This window comes from Podarcis filfolensis (genome assembly GCF_964270895.1).
Source record: "Podarcis filfolensis genome assembly, chromosome: 14".
NCBI lineage: Eukaryota > Metazoa > Chordata > Lepidosauria > Squamata > Lacertidae > Podarcis > Podarcis filfolensis.
In genome coordinates, this window is record NC_139616.1 from 16,431,017 (window position 1) to 16,454,166 (window position 23,150).

Sequence of the window (23,150 nt, forward strand, 5' to 3'; positions counted from 1 at the left end):
ACTCCTTAGGATAGTGATAAAGCAGGATATCAAATCCAAACTCTTCTTCTTCTGAGTTGTTGTTGTCCCCAGTCTAAGTCTGGTTTAAAGATCAAGAACCGTAAGAAAGGACATCAGAGTAATTGGCATGGCCCATTAGCAGCTGGCAACACCTGGACCAGGTCACCTAATCACTCTTCCCCACCGTGGTGACAGCTTTTGCATTTTTACTTAAATTACAGTAATTATTGCAAAATGTGCATCTATTCATATCAATTAGCACATGCCACATTTATGCAAATTTGCTTTGTTTTGGGGTTTTTGGCAATAACATTATGCTGAGTCATACTACGGTATATAGTGGGCTGGAATAGGTTCATCTAGATCAGTATTGTCTACACTGACTGGCAGCGACTTTCCAGAATTTCAGAAAGGGGGCATTTTCAGGGGATTGAACCTAAGAGCTTTTGCACATGAGGCAGATGCACTGTCAGCCCTTCCCTGCTTGGGTGTTTATGTGTGTGTGTGCGCTTTATAAGCTTTTCTGCTCTTCATTCATTCCACCATTTACAATGCATTTCCCTGTCACAATCTCAGCCGCAGAAAGCATGTTCCTTTTCTAAAGTGGATTTGTTGCACCAGGGTAACACAGCTCTCCGATTCCCTTTAATTGTATAAGCCAACATTTCTGGGATGTGCTTAAATCCCTCCTTCAAAATGCTGACCGTCTGGTAGCAACCCAACTTTTGAAACAGAGTGAGCCAGAGAAGTTTTGAGCTGAAGGCACCTAGCCAGGGGCAGATTCTTTCCTCTGTATCTTAGATCTGCTATACTGCTTGCCCCTATATGCTCTGCTTTGTAATACTGAGTTCGTCTTGTGATCTCTCCTTGGGAAAGGATGCCAAAAGGTGGTCCTGGAACTTCTCCCCACTCAAGGAAGTGGGGAGGACAAAAAAGAGTTTATTATTTAAGCTAGGGGCCCTCCAGGTATCCTTTCTACTGTGCATCCATGAATATTTGTGATCATGATGGTATCTGGACAGTTATAAGCCATCACACTATTGCAGTATGTTCCTGCAAAAGTTTTGGGGTGGACACACTGCTGGGTTTTCAATCAGTGCATGTCCCATAACATCCTGCTGAAATCCTGTAACTTTTTATGCCACAATTTTGTACTGGGTTGCTGGGGTTTTTTTGCCCCATCTTCTGTTGCAATATAGTACAAGACTGCCCTTTCAGATGGCAATGATGGCAATGTTGCGGCAACATTGGGGAAGCATCACAGAGCCAACAAATAAAGCGAAATGATGTGTGAACAGTCCCGTTTAATTCCAGCATGAATGCACCATGATTGTATCCAAGACACCAGTCTGGAGGGGGGGCCCTTGGACAATAAAGCTGCAATCCTAAGCAAACTTACTAGGAATGAACACAGAGGGACTTACAAGAAAAAAAACATATGCATAGAATTGCAGTGTAAATCCACAATAGATGCTTCATGATTCTCAGCGGCTGTTAAAAGCAGGCTCTAGATCAGGGACCCGCCGCTGCTGCTTCAAGGGACAAGTCACCAGCTTTCAAACATGTATTAAAGAGCGCAAAATGGTAATCTGGTCCTTGGATTTCAATTTCAATTTTGTCTGATGTGCTTTCTCCTCCTGACCCCTCCACTCCTGTACTCGTTCACTGTGCACAAGCCTGGACAAAGAAATAACTTCTAATTCCTCCTCCCCACTCAAAATACAATGCATTACAAGACTTAACCCTCCTCCTTTGCTCTCTATTGCTTGCTATGATGTGGGGAGGGGGAAGTGCTGGAAAATTGGGCTTTCTGGCTCTGCATGCAAATTATAAGGGGGTGGGGGAGAGGGATAAAGGTATAAAGCAGGCAAAGGGTCTTTTTCAAATGGTACCACGGTGATGCCATTGGGCTGATGCAAAACTAAAAATCTCCCCATCTTTCTTATCTGGTCCTCAGTGCTGTGCATCTAGCTCCTTTCCCCTCAATGGGCTGTTTGCACAGCCTCTGGCTAGGGCAAGCAAGGGACTGCAGACAGCAAAGCCCTGGACAGTGGCGTGGATGTGATGATCAGGAACACGCAGCCCCCCAGGAGGTGAATTGTGCCGAAGAGAAGAGGAGGAGGAGGGGGAGCCCCTCTGGCTTGACACAAGCAGGTGTCGCTCGGAAGATCAGCCCCGCTCGATCCACCGCGAGCCCAATGCAGCAAGCGATTCTGATATTGCAGCAGAGACGGTTTCCTGCAATTAGTTAGCAACTGGGAAAACCTGGCTGCTTTGTGGCAACAAAGGGAGTGGGGAGGCAGCTTCCAGACGTGGGCTGGTGTCAAGAGGAGAAGGGGAATCTCTCATTGGTCCTCTGGGGTTTCTTGGATCAGCTGGAGGAATTTCACCGCTATGCAAGGATGCTCAAAGATTCTGTATCGCGTCGACACGTCGCAGGGAAGAGCTCGCTGCTTGGTACTCCTGGACTGAACAAGTTCTGAGAGGTTGGTAACTCTTATTTTCCCCCAGTTGTTTCCTAGAGAAAAGGGTTGCTTTGTAGCCTGCTAGCTCTGCTCACCTGTATGTACTCTGCATTTTGCAAATAGCAAAAGCTGTTGACTGTGAGACAAAACTGTGTGTATGGATTGGCACTGAAGCTCTGAGACTGTACAAGGACTTTCCCACTGAAAAACAGGCAATCGCTGAGTTCCATTTGTCAATATCCGGGAATGGCTCCTTTGATGGAGAATGAGATTCTGTATTTGACTACAGTGCCTGTGATCAGTTTCCAGTTTGTTCTACCTGAGGGTGTGTGTTGCAGGTGAATTTTGTTATAAGCTTTCATGCAAAGGATACTTCAAGCAAATGCATGTTTGTGTACTGAAGCAGATGTTCAGAAATGGCATTACCAGTGTTTTGACAGAGAGTGGGTCATGGTGGGATGTAAAGTTTGTAATGGAGCAAAGAATCTGTTTCTTTTCAATGAAGCGGGAGTTGCAGAGAAGATAAGAGTTTGGATTCTAAAAGTAGGCCTGCCACAATATCTCAGCCTCAATGATTTGGGGTGTGTGTCTGTGTGTCTCTAACTCTGAAACTATAGAACCCATTTTGAATTATTTTATTATGAATTCATGATATTAATTCATCATTACATCACTAAAGAGACCAACATGAGGATTTCTTTTTTAAAAAAGAACATCTTACTGCTTGAAATATGTTCATCTTTTAAAACCACACATAGCCATTTTTTAAAAAAACGTATAGAGGAAATCACACTGTTAAAGTCTCAACACAATGAAAGTGAATGATCTGTATTTATCCCTGTTACACAAATGTATTTGTTTTTGCTGCCAAAATTCAGCAAGGAGCATTAAATATAACAATAACGTTAGTCTTTCGAATCTATTTTTGTGAAGGGAATGCTATTTAAAACTTCTCGTGAGCTTTACAGCCTGAGTCTGTGTCTGTTTATTGGAATACAAATGCCTCTGTTTTCTGCAAAGCTTATTCCAAAGTAAATATTCACACGATTGCAGATGGATTCTCTCAAGAAGTAATTGTAGTGAGAAACTACAACATCAAGGGCTTATAGCTATTTCTTCTCATATACTGTGTGTATAACTGGTTTCTTTTTTTTAATTAAGTGGTTATAAGGAAGTTTTTAATAGCTTTTCTCCTGTGATGGAGAAATAAGAAAAGGTTTCCCTTTCAAATGGGACTTTGTATATAGTCTGACAAAACCCATTAAACTGCAGAAAAAGAAAAAGTCAGACATTAAAGTTATTCCACTGCAACAGTGAAAGTAACAATGAGAAAGTAGAAAGGGTGATAATCTGAATCTCAATGGACCTTCTCCTCATCTGTTGCAAAGGAATATGTTAATTTCCCCTAGTCCAGATTTACTGAGTTGATTCCACAGAATCTGGTGACATTTTGTATAGTCCTGTGGAACCACAAGTTTAGTTGCAATGCACCTGTGGTTAGAGCTGCAGCCTTGCTTGCAGACGGGGTCAGATTGGATCCCTGGCATCTCCAGGTAAGGTGGAGAAAGTAATCTAGAAACCCCCGAGAAACCTTGCCAGCCTGTATAGAGAATATTGAACCAGGTGGACGAATGGTCTGAGTATAAGGCACTTTCTTATGTTCCTTTCATTTGGAGAAGAGGGAGCGATTAGCTCAGTGGTAGGGCATTTGTGTTGCATGCAAGAGGTCCCAGCTTCAATCTTCAGCTGGATCACATAGGCAGAGCTTTTGCCAGCTGGTGTAGGCAATGATGGAGCTAGAGAGATCCACTGCCTGGCATAGTATAAGGCAACTTTCTATGTCCTTATCTACCCACTCATAATCACACAGTGCAAACTCAACACGTGTCGTTAATTCCTTTAAGAGGTAGCAATGGATGACCATGAGTTAAATGGATTCATGGTCTAAGAGGAACATGGTACCCAGATAAGACTTTCATGTTCAGAGGCAGCACACATATGAACTGTGGGCATTGGGATGAGAAGCAGAAGATGATGCCCAATTGCTTGATGCCCTTAGCTTCTCAGGGACACCAGGATGGCCAGGGTTTGGATGCTGCTTAGATGCAGGATGACAATATACAGCAAAATTTTATGCATGCCTAGCCAGATGTTAATCACATTGCCTTCAATGGGGTTTACTCCCAAGTTAGGGATGCAGGAGAAATTTGATTGAAAATGCATTTCAAGCCGAACCCATCAAATCCACACTTTCCGAAACTATTTATGAATCAAAACACAGCTATCCTTCAAAATTCGCCCTTATCCGTATTTGCGACACAGTTTCCCAGTCAACGTTTACAAAAATGCATATATCAAAGGAAGGTATGCATAACAAATGAATATATTAGTGAAAATAACCTACAAGAGCCATTCTATTAGGGAAGGTTGCTCACCAAAAACTGGTACATTGGTCAAAACTGCATTAAAAAGTGTGTTTGTTTTGGAAAATTCACACTAAAAGGCTGATGAATTTTCATGAGGATTATATCTATCTATCATCTATCTGTCTATCTGTCTATCTATATATCTCACAAAGGGCTGCAACATGTGGAGAACTGAATTTAAAATTGGAAAAACGAGAAACCTAGTGAACCAAAATGGGCAGATCTCTCCATCCTTACTGCCATTTTTGCAGGCATGGGATTGCAGCTTATCGTATTGCACAATACGTATTAGCATGCACAAGGGTCTCTGAATGTGCTTTATACATTCAGCAGTGAATAACCATTTAACATACAATTTATCAATGTGTTTTATTGATTACGGCAGGGAGGAGAAATGTGTAGCCCTCCCACTCCCATCATTCATAGGTCATTTTTTTTGTCAATAGTTTTGTACGGTGCTTAGAGGTTTTATTACAATCAAGCGAAATATAAAATTTGTTAAATAAATAAATAGCTTGCTGGGGGCTGGGGGGAGTCCTACAAAAGTTGGAGGCCCCCCTCCCTGAGTTGCAAGCAGATCTGATTCAACATTTCTCAGAGGTCTTTTTATGGAGATATAGTTTTCTCCTTCTCCCCCCTCCCTGCTCCAGAAAAAATGTGGTCACTGGGCAGAATATTCTTCACCATGTTTTGTGGTGGTGACCATTTCACGCAAACGATACCCCCAAAATGATGCAAGGTTTGGGGAATTTGTGGAGGAAGCAAAATAGCTGCCAGGCTGCCAACACCTTTGCTGATTCTCTCCTTCATTGAAGTGGCAGCGAAAACAAATATTAGGTTTTTTAGAAAAAAACCAGCAATAACTGTCCCTGCTAATGATGAGCCTCCATCTTTGACAAAGTGCTGGCGAGTTTCTCCTTCCCCTGGAGAAGTTCAGTGAAATGGCACCCCCAATTTCTCCACCCACAAATAGGTTGGAGAATTTTGATAGAAAGGGCCATAGCTCAGTGTTGGAGCATCTGCCTTGCCTGCAAGGAGTCCCAGGTTGAGTTCTCAGCATCTCCAGGTAAAGTTGGGAGAGAAGCCTGCCTGAAACCCTGCAGCAGGCTTCCTCAAACTCGGCCCTCCAGATGTTTTTTGGCCTACAACTCCCATGATCCCTAGCTAGCAGAACCAGTGGTCAGGGATGATGGGAACTGTAGTCTCAAAACATCTGGAGGGTCGAGTTTGAGAAAGCCTGCCCTGGAGAGCTGTTGCCAGTCAATACAGAACTAGATAATGATTTGTCCACAGCTCCGAAAACAAGGGAAGAGTTAATTGTACATCTTTAGGCACCAGGCAAAAATGTTCCTTTTCTACCAGGCCTTCCCTTGACCTGATCAACAACCAGGGCTGGATTTAGGTTTGATGAGTCCCTAAGCTACTGAAGATAATGGGGCCCTTTATATGTCCAGCTGTCCTTTGTCAACAACAAATTGTTGCTGGTTTTTTTGTGTTGAATATATGCTGTATGGTAATTTATGGACCTAATAGGTATCTAAAGCCATTTGCACATCACAAAATATGTATTTTATAAAAGTAATTGTTGAACTGAAATACAATTAAGAAGAAGTATATTAATAGTGAAATACAAATAAGAAATATATTAATAGTGAAAAAAAATTTAAGCTCTAACTTAAAATGATTTTTTATTCATAACAAATTTAATAATGCAAACACATTGGCATTGGGCAATAACAAAAGTTCCTTTAGAAACACAATTTACAAAGGCTCATAATCTAGTCTCTAGAAACTTGCTATAACATGAAATAATAATAGCAAACCAGTGATATTTTAGGGAGCAGGCTAGCATTACTTATATCATAGGAGCCTGCACAACACAAGACACTGTTGCTGTATGTGGGTTTTATTTTTATTTTTTATATTATCTTATATTTTGGAAATGTACATCCAGTTGTTTTTTCCTTTAAATTTATTGAGGGCCCCCAAGAGAGTGGGGCCCTAAGCTATAGCTTGTTTAGCTTATACGTAAATCCGGCACTGTCAACATCCTATAGCCTTTAAAAGGTGGCTCTTTTTTGGGGGGGGGTGTTATTGGATTATTGTTTTTATTTCATTGTTATATATTGTGATCTTCTTTGTGAACTGCCCTGAGACCTCCAGGTATAGGGCGGTATATAAATTCAATAAATGAATGAATTAATGAATGGTAAGCTCTGGCACCTCTCTTTTGAGAAAAACAGCACTGGGTGTAAGTGATGATCTGGCGGATTCAGTACAGTGGTACCTCTGGTTACGTACTTAATTCGCTCCGGAGGTCTGTTCTTAACCTGAAGCACCCCTTTAGCTAATGGGGCCTCCCACTGCTGCCGCCGCACGATTTCTGTTCTCATCCTGGAGCAAAGTTCTTAACCCAAGGTACTATTTCTGGGTTAGCGGAGTCTGTAACCTGAAGCGTATGTAACCCGAGGCACCACTGTACTTTAATGGAAAAGAACAACATTGTACAAAAGATTATTCCATGTATCACTTACCTCTGAAAAGCATTTCTCTAGAAGTCAAATCTGTTGTGACCTGAGGAAACAGAAGGAGAGTTAGGAAAGACAGGTAAAACTGTTTATACGGCTGAAAGTCTCCAGATGGGGGAAATGAAATGTGAATCGTTAAAGTGATTGGGAGTGCGGGGGTGGGGACCAAAAACAAAAATTGGGAATCTGCATGCAATTTGAACTGAGGGAACTTGCAACCATTTGTTTTTTTCCAGAAGTGACTCTTTGTTGTCATTATGCTACAACTTACTCTCTTTTCCTGGACCTGACCTATTCGACGAGCGCAAGCGCTTAAATTTCTGTTGCCTTCTCAAAACTAGAGCAGCAACATAACACCTGTCTCTCTGTGTGTGTATTCAGTGCTGTTTTTCTAGAAAAAGAGGTGTCAGAACTCACCGTGAACACCTCTCTCATTCTCTTAGAATGGCAATGGTGCCTACCTGAGAGGAGCCAGAACTGCATTCTGCTGAGTTCCGGCTGAAAAAAAACATTGTATATAAGTGCCGTACTTTTCCATCTATAGGACGCCCCCGTGTATAAGACGCTTCCTATTTGGGGGGCATCAAATTCAAGAAAATGGGGGGAGATGGCACAGAGTTGTTGAGGGAGTTGACCAGAGTTGTTGAGCAATTTGGGGGGGGGGGAATGCCAAACTGAATATCACCCACCCAACTGGCAAATGCACACAATCGCAAGCGACACAAACCAAATTTGTGTCCAAAAAGTCTGTTTTAAGCATATGGAATGGTATAGAAATGGGCTGGAATAATGTTAATGACAATGTAACTGATCTAATTTACGTTAATTAATTACATAAATCATGTAAGCTGTGCAAGTTCACCCCAGCAGACAGAACAAGATCACAAGCAGCAGCCAAACCATCTTTCAAGGAAACTTGCCTGCTGTCGAAACGTCCTTAATATTGCATCCTGTTTAAGGCACCAGCCAGCCAAGCCCTTTTAGGGGGATGCTCCATTCCAGGGTAGTTTCTTCCACCTCCCCACAACAGACACCCAGCATTCTGTGGTCACTGAATTCTCAGCCCTCGTTGCACTATTTCTTTTTTTTTTCCCAGGAAAAAAGTAGCCCCCTTAGGTTTCCCCACTATTTTTTCCCAACTTACAGAAATCTAGGGTCTCCACCTTCAAGGATACAACACTCCCTGTTGTCTTAGCAGCCCTATTTTAGCTACATAGCCATCCTAACTCAACACCGGAGATCTCAGTTTGCATATCGTATACACATCTCCCCACTTACGCACAACTGACATGTGCAATATTTAGAGAAGTGCGAGCTTCAAAGTATGGCTGGTTTTTTTTTGCTTATTTTGTCCTTTTGGGAAAGTGTGAATTATGAACTTTCTACTTAAAATGCAAACTGAATTAAACTTCCTTAGGCCCAGGAAACCTCAAGAACCACCATTCTCCATATAAAAGTTCCTGATCATCCGGAATCCTGCTCTGAGTCCCATTATCATGAATGGCAGGGTAGATGGGCAGAGGAGATGGGGTCTTTTTTGTGGTGGCCCCAAGATTGTAGAACACTTTCGAGGGGAGATCCACCAGGTGTCATCTTTGCTTGCTTTTTAATGGACAGTTAAGACGTACCTATCATTTTCTAGCAGGTTCTGGGCCTGTGATTAATTACTCCTTTTATTTGGTTGCAAACAACTTGTTGCTAATGCTACTTGTTTTTGTTACGGCATCTTAAATGTTTCTACTGTATGTCTGGTGGATGTAATGAGATTCTTAGCTGCTTTGTCTTTTCTGGGCAGGAAAAAAAATAGCTATAAATCTACTGAAAGAAAATTAAAATAAATAATGCAGGCAGAGGGAAAGAAAATTGGTGAGATTGTAGACTAATGATTTATTGCTATAGATAAGCAAAAAGCATTTAATGAATTACTGAGTTGGGGGGGGGGAGGGTTTTCCCCACCAAACAGAGGATTTTCCAGTTCAAAGCTCTGCCTTCTAGCCAGGGCATCATCATTATTTATTATGCTCACATCCCATCCTCCTTCAAAAGGCTCAGAATGGTGAACAATGAGGTTTTCCTTCCATTTTATCTTCACAACAACCCTTTGAGGTAGATTAGACTGAGAAATAATGTATGGCCCAAGGTGAACCTCTCCCTCTCTGCCTCTTTCATTCCAGATAACAAAATTAAAGCTCCCACTTTTAAGCTAGCCACTATTGACCATAGTGTCAGAATCCAAGGAACTATGGTTTATTTAAACCAGGGATGAGAAATCTATGGCCTTTTAGGCATTGATGGACTACAGTTCCCATCATTCCTGGCTGTTGGCCATGCTGGCTGGGGCTGGTGGGAGTTGGAGTACAACAACATCAGGAGGGCACTGTGTTGGCTGCTCCAAGTTTCAGATCTTGGGTTTAACCATGGTTTACAAACCACCAAGTTCAGCTATATGGTATCCTGTAGGCCAGAGCTTTCCATGTTGGTGGCTTTTCGTGTTGGTGACACACTTTTTAGACATGCATCATTTCGCGACACAGTAATTCAGTTTTACTAGCAAATCGGAGGTTAAACTAACCCCTTTCCAGCCCCGGGAAGAGAGTGGGGAGTGTTCACGAGACACACTTGCACACTGCAGCTGACATACTAATGTATGGGTAGGCAAACTAAGGCCCAGGAGCCGGATCCGGCCCAATCGCATTCTAAATCTGGCCCATGAATCAGCATGTTTTTAAATGAGTAGAATGTACCCTTTTATTTAAAATGCATCTCTGGGTTAATTGTGGGGCCTGCCTGGTGTTTTTACATGAGTAGAATGTATGCATTTATTTAAAATGCATCTCTGGGTTATTTGCGGGGCATAGGAATTCGTTCATTCCCCCCCCCCCTCCAAAATATATTCCAGGCCCCCGCAAGGTCTAAGGGACAGTGGACCGGCCCCCTGCTGAAAAAGTTTGCTGACCCCTGCACTAACGTGTCATGACACACGGTTCGGAAAGCTCTGCTGTAGGTAGTTTAAAAGTGGACGCTTCCAATCTTTTCCTCCAGTGTGTGAAAGAGGAAGAAAGCAAGGAAACAAATATGCAAGCCCAAGACTCGGGCAGGCTCATTCATTTGCTGGGGCAAAACTACTGGTTTCCTGTTACGTCTGAACAGAGACTAGCTGCCTAAAAGTTGCAGTTGTACACACATACATATAACAACTTGCGGTCTTTGGAGAAGGGAGTGTGACGTAATAATCATTTTTCATTCCAATTCTGTTACTGAACGTTAGGGAACTTCTGGGTGATTTTACAACCATCTGGAGTCTTTGGCTCCCAAGAGATGTTTTAGCAATTCTTCTTTAGCTAATTAAACCTGCATGCATCCGTTATCATTGCTTTTCCTCCTCAATTGCAAAGTTTGCTGTTCCATTCTTTCCAATAAGGCAACTCACTTCAACCCCCTGCAACTGCCTTTAATGCTACAGTCTCCCCCCCCTTTAAAAGCAAAAATAAAAATAAAAAATCTCTAGACAGGGTGTGTTTCAAACAGCAGTGCAGTAATGTTCAAGGAGCATTAAAGGGCTCCCGCTGAACACTTTCCAAATGTTGCTGACTGAGCAGTTTCCCCTAAAGGGAAGCAAAAAATAATTTACTCTCCATTTTCTAAGCGAAAATTGTAGCGTCGCTCAGAATAACAGTTCATGTGCAAAAAAAGGGTGGGGGGAATTAGGGAGCGTCTAGAGGAGTGATTGCTAATGATTCCTGAGCTGAATGCCTCACACGACCATGAACTGACCTTCAGGAAACTGAGGAAAAACCGCCTGGATTTCCTATGGGTGCTTCCAATGTGAATCCCACCCGAAAACAACAGCAGTCGCATGCTGGCAAACTCACGCTGTCCAATTATAGTTGACTGGGAGGTTTTTGCACAACAAACCTGCTTCACACACAGAAAAATGCATTTTAAGGAAAGCGACTGGGGAATGCACCGGAAGGTGTGAGGTAACACTTGCTACGATGCAACATTGCATAATTTCCCTACAAACGCAACAGGATGAATGCTTAGCAAACTGGCCGCCTGGATGCCCCTGAACTCTGGCTCTTTCAAGCCACAATGGTCTCTTCATGCAAAGTGAATTCACCTGCACCTTTTACCTGTTGGCGTGCAGCAAGAGCAGAGGCAGGCAACAGAGGCATGCCTGCTGGTGGTCGAAGCCCAGACAGTGGCGTAGCAAGGTCAGGTGGTACCCGGTGTGGAAAACTTCTTGCCACACACACACTGAAATTATTAGAACAGGGGTCAGCAAGGTTTAACCCTCTGTGGGCCAGATCATGTCTGTGCCTGCGATTTTCGGCATCTGCGTCTGCACAGATGCCATTTTTGGAGTCTGCGTGTGCACAGACATGATTTCCAGCGCAGTGGAAGAGAGTCTCTGCGCCACGCTGCACTGGTTTAGCACAGTGTGCGAGCGGGCGGCTCGGTTCGCGGGCGGCTTGTGGGACGGTCAAACGACCTCCACGGGCCGCTTCCGGCCCATGGGCCTTAGGTTGGTGACCCCTGTATTAGAAGAAGGAAAAATACGTCCCACTCGAGTACAAACTGCAGAGGCAGACTTCGGCGGAAAGAAACACCCCTCCCTTTCCTTATCCATACACTCTCCACTACACAGCGTCGAGTTCAGCCGCGTTTCGTTGCATTTGTTGACTGAACTAAAAAGTTTCAATACATATTATGCTGATTTGTTGAGGTCAATTAATTGTCAGACGAAGTTATTAAACTCGTTTAAAATAATATTATTTTTTCAAAAAGAGTGTCATATTTTTGCCATTTTGTCAATCCCCCTCAGTGACGACACCCGGGTCAACCCGCACCCACCGCACCCCCCTTCCTACGCCACCAAGCCCAGAGTGAGGCTGAAACGGGAGGAGCCTGTTTTAGTAACACCTCTAAAATCTCAACCCTGGGCTTCTCCCCAGGTTTTCTACTCAGCATGGGATACGAACAGGCCAAAGCTCTCATAAAACAACGTGTTGCATACACTGAGTGCTATTTGGATCTAGCCAGGACCCCAACTTTTATTGCCAATGAATGCCCTTCATCCATAGATCTCAGGATGGTTCAAAACATAAAAATGCAAGATAAAAATACACTAAAAAAAGAAAAAACCTTTTGCAAACAAAAATTGTACACTAGGAGAAAATTGCACTAAAATGCTGACAATTTGCATGAGAACTTTTTTTAAAAAAAACTGCAATGTGATGCAGAAATGTGGGGAACTGAACCGAGAGATGGAAATTTGCCCGTCGTTATAATGTTCAAATTTTAGTTCTGCTCTTAATAGGCAAGAGGGATAAATATCGCAAGTAGCTATCTTGTTAGTGCAGCGAGTTGAATGAAACTTTGCTATGGGCAGATAGAGGCACAGTTGCAGGAAGGGAAAGCCTCTGAGCTGGCCCTTTAGCTTCTGTAAATTACAAACCATTCAAAAGGGGATCTTTGCAGAATGGAAAAATCAATGGTGCCAAGCTTCGCACTCGGAACGGTGCCTCGGGGTACTCTGAGTGAAATACGGCTCTATTAACATTCTTGCCATAGGAAGAGGAGTTTGGTTTCTCCATGAACCAGCTCACAGCAGGTTCATAGAAATACCATTTTTTATAATAATGGCATCTCCCGGTTGTCACTATCAGCAAAGGTTGAATGCCTACCACTGCTGACAATTAATGACTGAGCCAGAAATGGCATTGCCTTTCTTGAACAAGGAGATGAAACAAAATTCCCGTCTCCTTTAATGAGGAAGGACCTATACAATCAAAGTCTCCGTTGTTGCGAGGTCAGCATTTCACAGCCCATTGGCTTTGCAGTTGCCTGGCAGTTTGCAGCCCCAATCAAACCCCATTCGTGTTTCAACAGGCAAGGGCAATCGATAGCCAGCAACTCCACTGCAGCATGATAGCAACTCAAAAGTTTTTGAACTCCCGCTTTCCACTTTCCAAGCACCAGCCATCCACCTGATGCGTGCCTTTGCCAGGACTGCGATATCAGGTTTCCAGGGAGAGGAAATGTTCCCTACAAGGTCCAGAGGCACCACATTGCAAGAGCAATGGGGGGGGCAACATCATGCACATGATGTCAGGAGGAGCCAGGCTTCAGGGAATCGACTTCCTCCCCCGTGGCAGTAGAGAAGCAGAACAAAGGGAAAGGAGTCTTCTTACCACTTAGAATATTTAATAATCACAGTGAGAGACAACAGAACGCATCTCTCTAGAATGGCGGTGCTCCCAATTAAGGCTTACCCCCTCCTTCATTCCTATTAATCTACGTCACTGCTGCGTCTTGTAATCTGAGCTTGTAGCTTCTGCGCTTTCTGTTCTGACACTTTCTGAGCTCTCCGTGACTTTGGGGAAGGGGGGGGCGGATACTATCCAGAGACTGTGAACCTGTTAACTCTCTCTCTTCTAGTGTTTCTTCTCCTAGCTGTTTCCCCTCCAGTATTTCCCAGCTTCTGCCTTCTGAACTATGCCCCTCTGCAAACCACTGTTCCAAATCTATACTGTCCTCCTGCTCCTGGGAAGATTCAGGATCAGGAGGAGGGGGTGGCTCCAACCATTCTTCCTCAGTGCAGCCCTCCTCAGCACGGTCCCTGACACAGGGGCGGAGCCAAACGTGGAAGATGCACAGCTTAATGGCTGGTGGCTCCGCCTCTTCCTCCTGCTGGTGCCTCCTCTAATGCTCTTTCACACACACACTCAGACCCCACCTGCCCAAAACACTAAAGCATTAGCATATCACTTTAAACAGTCATGATTCACGAGAAATAATCCTTGGAACTCTAGTTTGTTAAGGTGTCGAGAGCTGTTAAGAGACCCTTATTCCCCTCACAGAGAACAACAGTTCCCATACTTCATTGGGAAGAGAGCCTGATTGTTAAACCCTTTGGGAATTATAGATCTGTGCACTGGTGGGCTTTGGGCTTTCGAACTGCAGTGGTGCCCTGGGCAATGCCAAAAATTTGGTGCCCCCCAACTTCTGCCTTCTATTCTAAGTCACTGCTGTGACACCCCTTGTGTGGACAACCCAGCTGTGCTCCCCTAAGTCTACCTCTGCACTGTGAGGGGAATAAGGGTCTTCTATGAGGAAACTGTGGTTCTCCATATAGATTATGGTCAGAGATTATGGGAGTTGTGGTCCAACAAGGGATGCAAGGAGGCAGTAAATTCCATCCCATCCTGGGTTTGTCGCAATCAGCACCATTTCTGTTCCACTGCAGTTTAATTCTGCCAGAACTAATCCTGTTTGCCACTCTATCTGCTCCATTTGACACTTATGTAATTAATTTCAGTGAAAGGAGAATAGCAAATAACAAAGCAGAAAATAATGTCGCTATTTTCCCATTTTTTTGCTGATTGATAGCTAAGGCCGCTTGTATTTCTTGCTTGCTTTCCATTCCTGACTTTGGATGAACGTGCAAATTGTGGGAATTTCCATTTCTGAAAGTCCAACACCTTTCAGAGGGCCACAAGCTCTGTGCCCTAGTAACTGGTACACCCAGCGAGAAAATCTATGCCAGAACTATTGAAAGTTACAGTTGGAGGCTATTTGCGTCGAATCTTATTTTCAGTTGCTTTCTTCCTGTGATCAATGACTTAATTTTCCCACGTTAATTGATAATATCGAAGAGAATTCATCTGCGTCCTCATGATTTGTTTCCCCTTCCCAAGCCACTTACAACTCTCCTCCTGTAATTGATTTGGCACGTCACAAATGTGACATTAAGGAGACAGCCCATAAAACAACATGGGCAGAACGGGTCTCCCCTTTTGACGGCGCAGAGAGACCCTGTACAAACCGTGAAAGCGAGGGGCTTCCAGCTAGACTACAATAGTTATTTCTTACTGCAGAACCAGGAGCTGACTTAGGAAGGAATTATTCCATCAAGTAGCTGCAGAATACTTCTCATAGGAATGTGGAAATCTGCTCAGTAGCAATGGTACATTGAGCATCAGTTGGAAATGGAAAGGTGGTGGTGGAATGGAGTATTCTGGAAGAGGGCAAGAACCCTGGCTAGAACCCAGAACAGGAAGGCAAAGGTGTACTGCAGCATTTTATTGCAAGTTCCACTTTGCTTGTATTATCATAAAGCAGGTCTGGAATAAACTCTGCTTAAAAGCCACACTAGAGCAAAACCATAGGAGGGTCAGATTCAGGGGTAGGCAATTGCCTGGGGCGTTGGGCTTGAGGACAAAGCCTCGCTTTTGCAAAAATCCCAGTAATCAGGATGGGATGGGTGGTCTCTTCTGAATTAATTCCTGCCTCGTTCTGGAGTTAAACATTAAACTTTCTCCAAAGCATCATCTCCCACACAAGTCAACCCTGCTAACTTCCATCACACGAATTATAGTTTTTATTGAGATTTGACGCACCCCAGGCAAACGGAGTTTTATCCTACTCTGAAACGAAGCCAGATTTAATGTTTAGATCTGCAGCCTTCCTTGTGCATCTCCGTTCAACTAACTGGTTCCAAACACTGAACCAGACTGGTAATTAAAGCCATTATTAAATGTTTCCATCCGCAAAGTCATTTAAAACAGTTAATGCGCCGGGAGTTATTTGATGAGCCGAACTTTTGATACAGCAAATAGTGTGTGCTCTGGCGGCAGCATTGCATCTGAATTCATAATAAAGTGCTCCTAAGACTATGAGCTGGAGCTGCAGCAAGGCTCAATCTAGGGCAAGCGTGGGGAGTCTCACCTTCCTACTTGACCCTTGTGAGCTGAGATTGTGCCCAAGACATGCCACCCTCCCCAAGCGGCAGTGGCCTTGCTCTGCAGCCCCTCTCAAGTGCTTTTGCCTGGCTGGAATGCACTATTGAACAGTGATATTAGGAATTAGGGAGAAATTCACTTCCGCTTGTGTTTAAAGGTAGCCCTCCCTAAACTTGCACCTCTGAAACAAAACACAGCCATCCTTCGAAATTGGAACTTCTCTGAATTTTGCAGCACAAGACTGTCCAAAAATGAACACGCTAGGGATCAAGCATGCATAAAAACGCACACATTAGTGAAAACAGCATACAAAATGTCAGGGGGATTGAAAACTGATTTAAAATTTACAGACTGGTCTCTGTTGAAGGAGAATTATATGACGATGTGCACATGGTATATGACACCAGTGCAGTTAGGGAAAATGTACAAAACTCATTCAAATATATGTTGGAAGTGTAAGGAAAAGGAGGGGACATTTTATCATATGTGGTGGGATTGTAATGTAATTTTAAAAAATTGGGAAATGATATATAACGAATTGAAGAAAATGTTCTATCTAACATTTGTTAAAAATCCTGAAGCATTTTTGTTAGGGATTGTAGGGAAAGACCTGCCCCAAAAGCTGAAAAACATCTTCATGTATGTGACAACAGCCGCGAGAGTCCTAATAGCACAAGGATGGAAGACTGAAGAAAGTCCAACTAAAGAATCATGGCAAGAAAAACTGATGGACTATGCAGAACTGGCAAAATTGACACATAAGCTACAGGACAAGGATAACTGTGATTTTAAAGATGAATGGGAACCCTTTACAAAGTATTTGAAGAGGCAACAAAGTGAATTGGACTCCTTGGCAGGTTTTGAATAAACATTCACAAACTTTTTATTGACAATAATCAGTTAAACAATTTAAGGATCTATACAACTTTGCAACATGCAGAGAATAGCATTCACAGAGAAACCAAAGCCTGGAACTAAGGGAAGTCGTGAGGGTGGGGGTTGTGTGAGAGGGTGGGGGAAGGGAGGAAAAATGGGGAAAATGTTACATTTTCAATAAAAAATATATTTAAAAAAATGTCAGGGAGAATTGCATGTGCGCGCAAAATGTGTCCATAATAAAAGAAATGCACACTCAAATGCTGATGAAGACTTTAAAAAAAGTCGACAAACTGATGCAGAAAAGTGGAGAACTGAATGGATAAATGAGGAACGGAGAGAAACTGGAATCAACACTTTGCCCATCCTTCCCGGTTATGTCTCCATCTGGATGGAGAGATTGGGGAGGTGTGCAAAAACAGCTTTCGCATCGCAGTGAATGCATCAGGGGATGCTGCAGCGGTGACACTGCTTTGCTAAGCCACGCTGCTGCTGGCCAAGGAGTTGGACGACTGAAGGGTGGCTCCACCTCCTCCTTTGACAGTTCCAAGGGTTCTGCAGGAGATATCTCACCTGGGTGCCCTTCTAGGGGATGTGGAGCACCAGTTCCCTGCCTGCTCCTCAAGGTCCTTGATCTGTGGAGCACCTGGTTCATTTTCTGAGGACGCAGCATCTGGCAGCAGGATTCCAGACACACCATCACTGTAACACCTGGACTGTCTTCAGAGCCCCCAACCAGCTAAGACCACAAGAAGCACCTCTTCTTCAGCAAATGGCCATGGAACAGATGACTGGACGCCCTTTTTGTTGTTGCTGCCGAGACTGGCATGTCATGGGTTAAAGAGATACTTTGTCCATACACTGTCGTTTTTGTTTCATTTGGCATCTTCTCTGCCCCAAACCGTTTAATTACTTGGATTACGAGCCACTTGAGAGACAGAAGGATTTGCCTTTGGAAAAATTGCTATGAGCCAATGTGAGTCCACACGGTACAGAATATTTTAGGAATTCCCTCCTCTAATCATCAACTCAGGTGCTGAGTGCTGAGTAGGGATGAGCAAATCTGTCAGTTTTGGTTCCCCTTCACATCCTCATTTTCCCTTCTTAAATTTGGTTCTCCACATTTCCAGATCAGTTTGAAAATTTGTCCTCATTAAAATTCACCAGCAGTTTAGTGCCAATTTCTCGCAATACTTTCTCCTTAATATAATGTGCCTTTGTATGTTCTTTTCACAAATACATGCATTGATACACACCTTTCTGTACCCATCACTTGGCTGGAGAACTGCACAGCAAAACTTGGAGAAGGAATTTCCATGGATGGCTGTGCTTTGGTTCATTTATTGTTTCAGGAAAATATCAATTATATAGGACTGCCATTAAATGTAAACTGAATAATTTCCTGGGTATTGGCAGATACGCAGCTGATATTTGGCCACTGAGAAATAAGGACACATGACCAGCATTCTTAAGAAACCCAGAGAGAGAGAGAGAGAGAGAGAGAGAGAGAGAGGGAACACCACAGCATGTCAAGCTTATCAATAATGGCTATAGATGATCAATGTTATATATACACACACAAACACAGGGACTCCCCACCCCCAATACAGTCCAATAACCACTGAGGAGGCTTAGTAGCTACAGAGTGTTGTGCGGCCATGGGGGGGGAGCATATTCTTAGAGGGAGGGAATGAAATGATCTGGTGGAGGACAACACAGTTGGGTGGTTGACAAGCTAGAAGGCTGAAGAGGATCTTTGTGTTATGAGGCGAGAATTTTTTTTGTTGCCAGTTTCTCTCATACGGAAATAATTACTCCCATTTACCACAACCACACTCTGCACCCTGAAAGCAGAGAGTTGGTATGGTTAGAGTGGTGGTTTAGGATCTGGGAGAGATCGGGTTTAAATTCCTGATCAGCCATGAAGCTCACTGAGTGACCTTGGTCTGGTCATAGACTCTCAGCCTAACCTCTACCTGACATGGTTATTTTGAGGATAAAATGGGGCAGGATCATGTATGCCTTCTTGAGCTCCCTGGATGAAGGGTGGGGTGTAAATGTGATAGATAAAAGAGCTTGACCCTTCTCTCATTCACCAGCTTTAAATTTGGAATAATCCCATGAAATGCTGCCGTAATATACTCCCCAGCAGGCTAACAGAGCAGCATTTGAGCAAATTTGTTTTGACAAAGGTTTAAAGCTAAGACGCAGCAGAGCCAAACTGCACACTTAGGTTAATATCTAGAGATTGCTCTTTCCTCTTTTACTTCTTTCGTTTTCGCTCTGTTGTTGTTTTTTTAAGGTGCCATTGAATGCTTTTCCAGATGAGACAGATTTTGGGTTTGCTGACTGAATGTCAGCCCTTTTAGATCTGTGCAATTAGGGCAGCTGCTATGATGCCCTCCCTGGAATTGCATTATTAAATCCATGATTGATTCAATTAGCTTAGAGGAAGGGGAAATTAAAGACGGCATTAGCGCTGCTAGCGTAGCACCACCATCATCGCCCTGAAGTCCGTCTTGTGCCAATGGACCGCAAAGCATGTTGGGTTACCTGTTGGATTGCGTGCAAAATGTGTTCCTGCTTGTCTCTTGTAGGGTTGCCAGTTCAGGAGTATTCCAGACCCTGAGACTTCAGAGCCCAAACCTGAGACCTAGGGGCCGGACATGGTAATATCCAGGAGAACTCTGTGGTCATGAATGGACCAGGTGTGCAGCCTGGGAGTCATTTTGGACTCACAGCTGTCCATGGAGGTGGAGGTTAATTCTGTGCCATAGCATCGGTCTACCAGCTCCATCTGGTACGCAGGCTGAGGTGTGCATCTAGACTAAATCTTGCATTTCCTCTTTTTGGTGATCCATAAATTGCTACCCATGTGCAGGAGAGGCTTTTTCGGACACAGAACATACTGATGATGTCTGCAGGCCAAGATGTTGTTAAAAGCGCATGAGCCAGGCTGCTGCTTTTTTAAAAAGTCATTTGGTAACCTTACACGGAAAGCAAATTACCACAATTACATTTATATATCACTGTGCAGTGAAGTACTGGTGTTGTTGCAGGTGTCATACCAAAGCTTTGAGTTAATCATTCATGGTGATTAGATCAGTTAAAGCAGCCCGAACAAAAACAGAAACTTCTGTGGAATAAACAGGGAAAGGCTTGTGTACACAGGTCATTTTTTATTTCCCACATTGCTTTGAAACCTGTAGTTCCCCAGATGAATTAAATACTTTTGCCCTATGTCCATTTCTCAAAGGCGGTCTCTAAGCGCACGCTAATTATACAGAGCCTCCAAAGTTTCCCAGGCAGGTAACCTTGAAACACTATTAGCAATTTAATGTGGAATTAGTCACGACGGCTGTAAATCTGTTTATCAGCTTACAGCAGAAGTCAAATGCTCTCCAGCATATATAAAGGTGAGCTCCAGAAAAAAGTGGGGGTATTCGGGGGTTATAACCAGTTATTCCCTGCAAGCAGGGCATGCCACTCTCTTCATTCCCTGAATTTCATTTTTCTTTGCCAGCTTTCACGTTACAATTCATTGGTCGCTGAGTATGGGCAAATTAGTCCATTTTCATTTCTCTCCGCTTCTAATTTTTCCCATCTTCTGTTCTCCACGCTTTTTAAAAAACTTCTCACAAAGATTTATCAGCATTTTAGTGCTAATTTCTTCTAATTATACATTTTGCATGCAATCTCTCCAGTCAAGTAATGTGTACAAAGATGTACCTACTAGGTGAAAAGTATGCATTAAAGAATTCTGTTATTAGTGTAAATAACATACTAAATGCATTCTATTAAGGGAAATTGCTTTGCAAAAATTTGAGTCTTTTGTTTTTCTTAATCGCCTTGGGATGTTTCAGGAGAAGAGATTCATAAATGGCAACTTGCAGTGAGTACACTTTCATCTTAGATAACACATAACACTTTGATAGTTATTTTCTTTATTGTAAACCTATAACCAAAACAAAAACCCACCCACCCTCTTGGTTTTCAATCCATGTAGGGCTAGGCAGAGTTGCATAAATATGCTTGTAAAACCGTATCACCTGCTTCAAGGGTGAAGAATGTCTGCTGTCAACACATGCGTTGATGAAATGTACAAGGACAATGTTTCAGGCCGAGATGCCTCTGGGCACTCTGAACGCAAACACTTACCCTTTCGCCACACGAGCCCCTAACCTTGGTAAGAAGTTAAGTGGGTCATGTTTTGTGCTCAAGATTAATGGCTTTTTGCTGGTTTCGCCCAGTCCATTAAACTTACTGCTAAGCGCACTTACTCTCTGCATATAAAGGTGAGCTTCTAATGTTCCATCACGCTTGGGTGTCGCACCTAGCAATGGGGACGTACGGTGGGGTTGTGCAACGGAGGGCAGATTCTGTTCAACATGGCTTGCACTGAAATCAGGAAGGACATAAGAAGAGCACCGCTGGATCAGGCCAATGATCCACCTAGTTCAGCATCTACCAACCGGTTATCTATGGGAAGTGGGACACTCACGATTCCCAGCAGCTGGTAGAAAACAGAAGCAAGAGGTGGCTTGGGAGAGACAATTGGGAGGGCGCAATTCCTGGCACTACAGACTCTTGTGGTCAAAGAGGAAGCTTATCCCAGACCTCCACCCAAGGGTGAAAAGCTTCAGGACTGGATGCTACCCTACATGGCCTTCAAGGCTACACAAGTGCCTCCACTCAACAACAACAACAACCCTGTGAGGTAGGTTAGGCTGAGAGATAGTAGCTAGGGCAGAAGGACACTCTTAAGCTTCATGGCTTGAGTGGATATTTGTCCCTCGATCTGGAATGACACTCTTGACGCTACATCCGACCGGCCCATTATAATGTAATAGCGTAGTTGATCATTCATGCACTGTTCCAGAAAGGCACCGATGTTAGTGCCTTTTCACTGAATCATCATCATCATCATAATAATTATAATAATATTTAGACCCCGTCCATCTGGCTGGGTTTCGCCAGCCATTCTGGGAGCTTCCCAACAGAATATCCAACACAATAAAACATCAAACATTAAAAACTTCCCTAAACAGGGCTGCCTTCAGATATCTTCTAAAAGTCAGATAGTGGTTTATTTCCTTGACATCTAATGGGAGGGCGCCACTACCGAGAAGGCCCTCTGGCTGGTTCCCTGTAACCTCACTTCTTGCAGTGAGGGAACTGCCAGAAGGCCCTTGGAGCTGGACCTCAGTGTCCGGGCTGAACAATGGGGGTGGAGACTTAGTGATTCTTTTCATACAGAGAGGCATGCGGTGTTGCACAAACAATCGTGGAATCATAGAACCGTAGAGTTGGAAGGGACTCCAAGGGTCATCCATTCCAGCCTCCTTCAACTCAGGAATCTCAGCTAATTTATATGTATGCGCAGCCAGCTGAAATCATCAATAAGCATTCACGCACAAATGCTTTGGTGCTTTTGTAAACAAACACACACACATTTTATGAGGGTCACCATATTACAGTGGTACCTCGGGTTACAGAGACTTTGGGTTACAGACTCCGCTAACCCGGAAGTAGTACCTCGGGTTGAGAACTTTACCTCAGGATGAGAATGGAAATCGTGCTCCGGTGGCGCGGCGGCAGCGGGAGGCCCCATTAGCTAACGTAGTACCTCAGGTTAAGAACAGTTTCAGGTTAAGAGCGGACCTCCGGAACGAATTAAGTTCTTAACCCGAGGTACCACTGTATAACTGTGTTCAATTTCTTTTCATGAAGCGCATGATTGTTGTTAAAAAAAACTGTGATAAGCTGCCATTCTTCCATGCCAGTGATTGGCATGGAATGGATATGGGATGGATGAAATTGTAAATTGTGGCTTCTCCCAGTTCCTCATTTTCCCACACTTACAATTCACTTGGTCCATTCCATATAAGTGTGAGACTTAAAATATATCCATAAATACTTGAATGGCCAAGTGGAGAGTTAAACCTTGGTCTCCCAGGTCTTAATCTAACACTAACCACTGCACCACAATGACGCTCCATGTTTTTGTGGATGTCATTTACCTTTTCGTATTTTATCAGTATTGTACTGGCATACAAATTCTTTGCATCTTCTAACAAAGGCATAATAAATAACTTAGAACCAAGCAACACC

The 23,150-nt window shown here is 43.5% G+C and overlaps 1 protein-coding gene across 1 annotated transcript in view; it reads left to right on the forward strand.

Annotated features, from left to right (window-relative positions):
- The first annotated feature begins 1,729 nt into the window (after positions 1–1,729).
- CTXND1 (cortexin domain containing 1) overlaps positions 1,730–23,150 on the forward strand; it is a 35,455-nt gene continuing 14,034 nt past the window's right edge. Inside the window, exon 1 of the mRNA XM_083587129.1 lies at positions 1,730–2,486. The gene's annotated coding sequence lies outside the window, so the exon portion shown is untranslated. The remainder of the gene's footprint in view (positions 2,487–23,150) is intronic.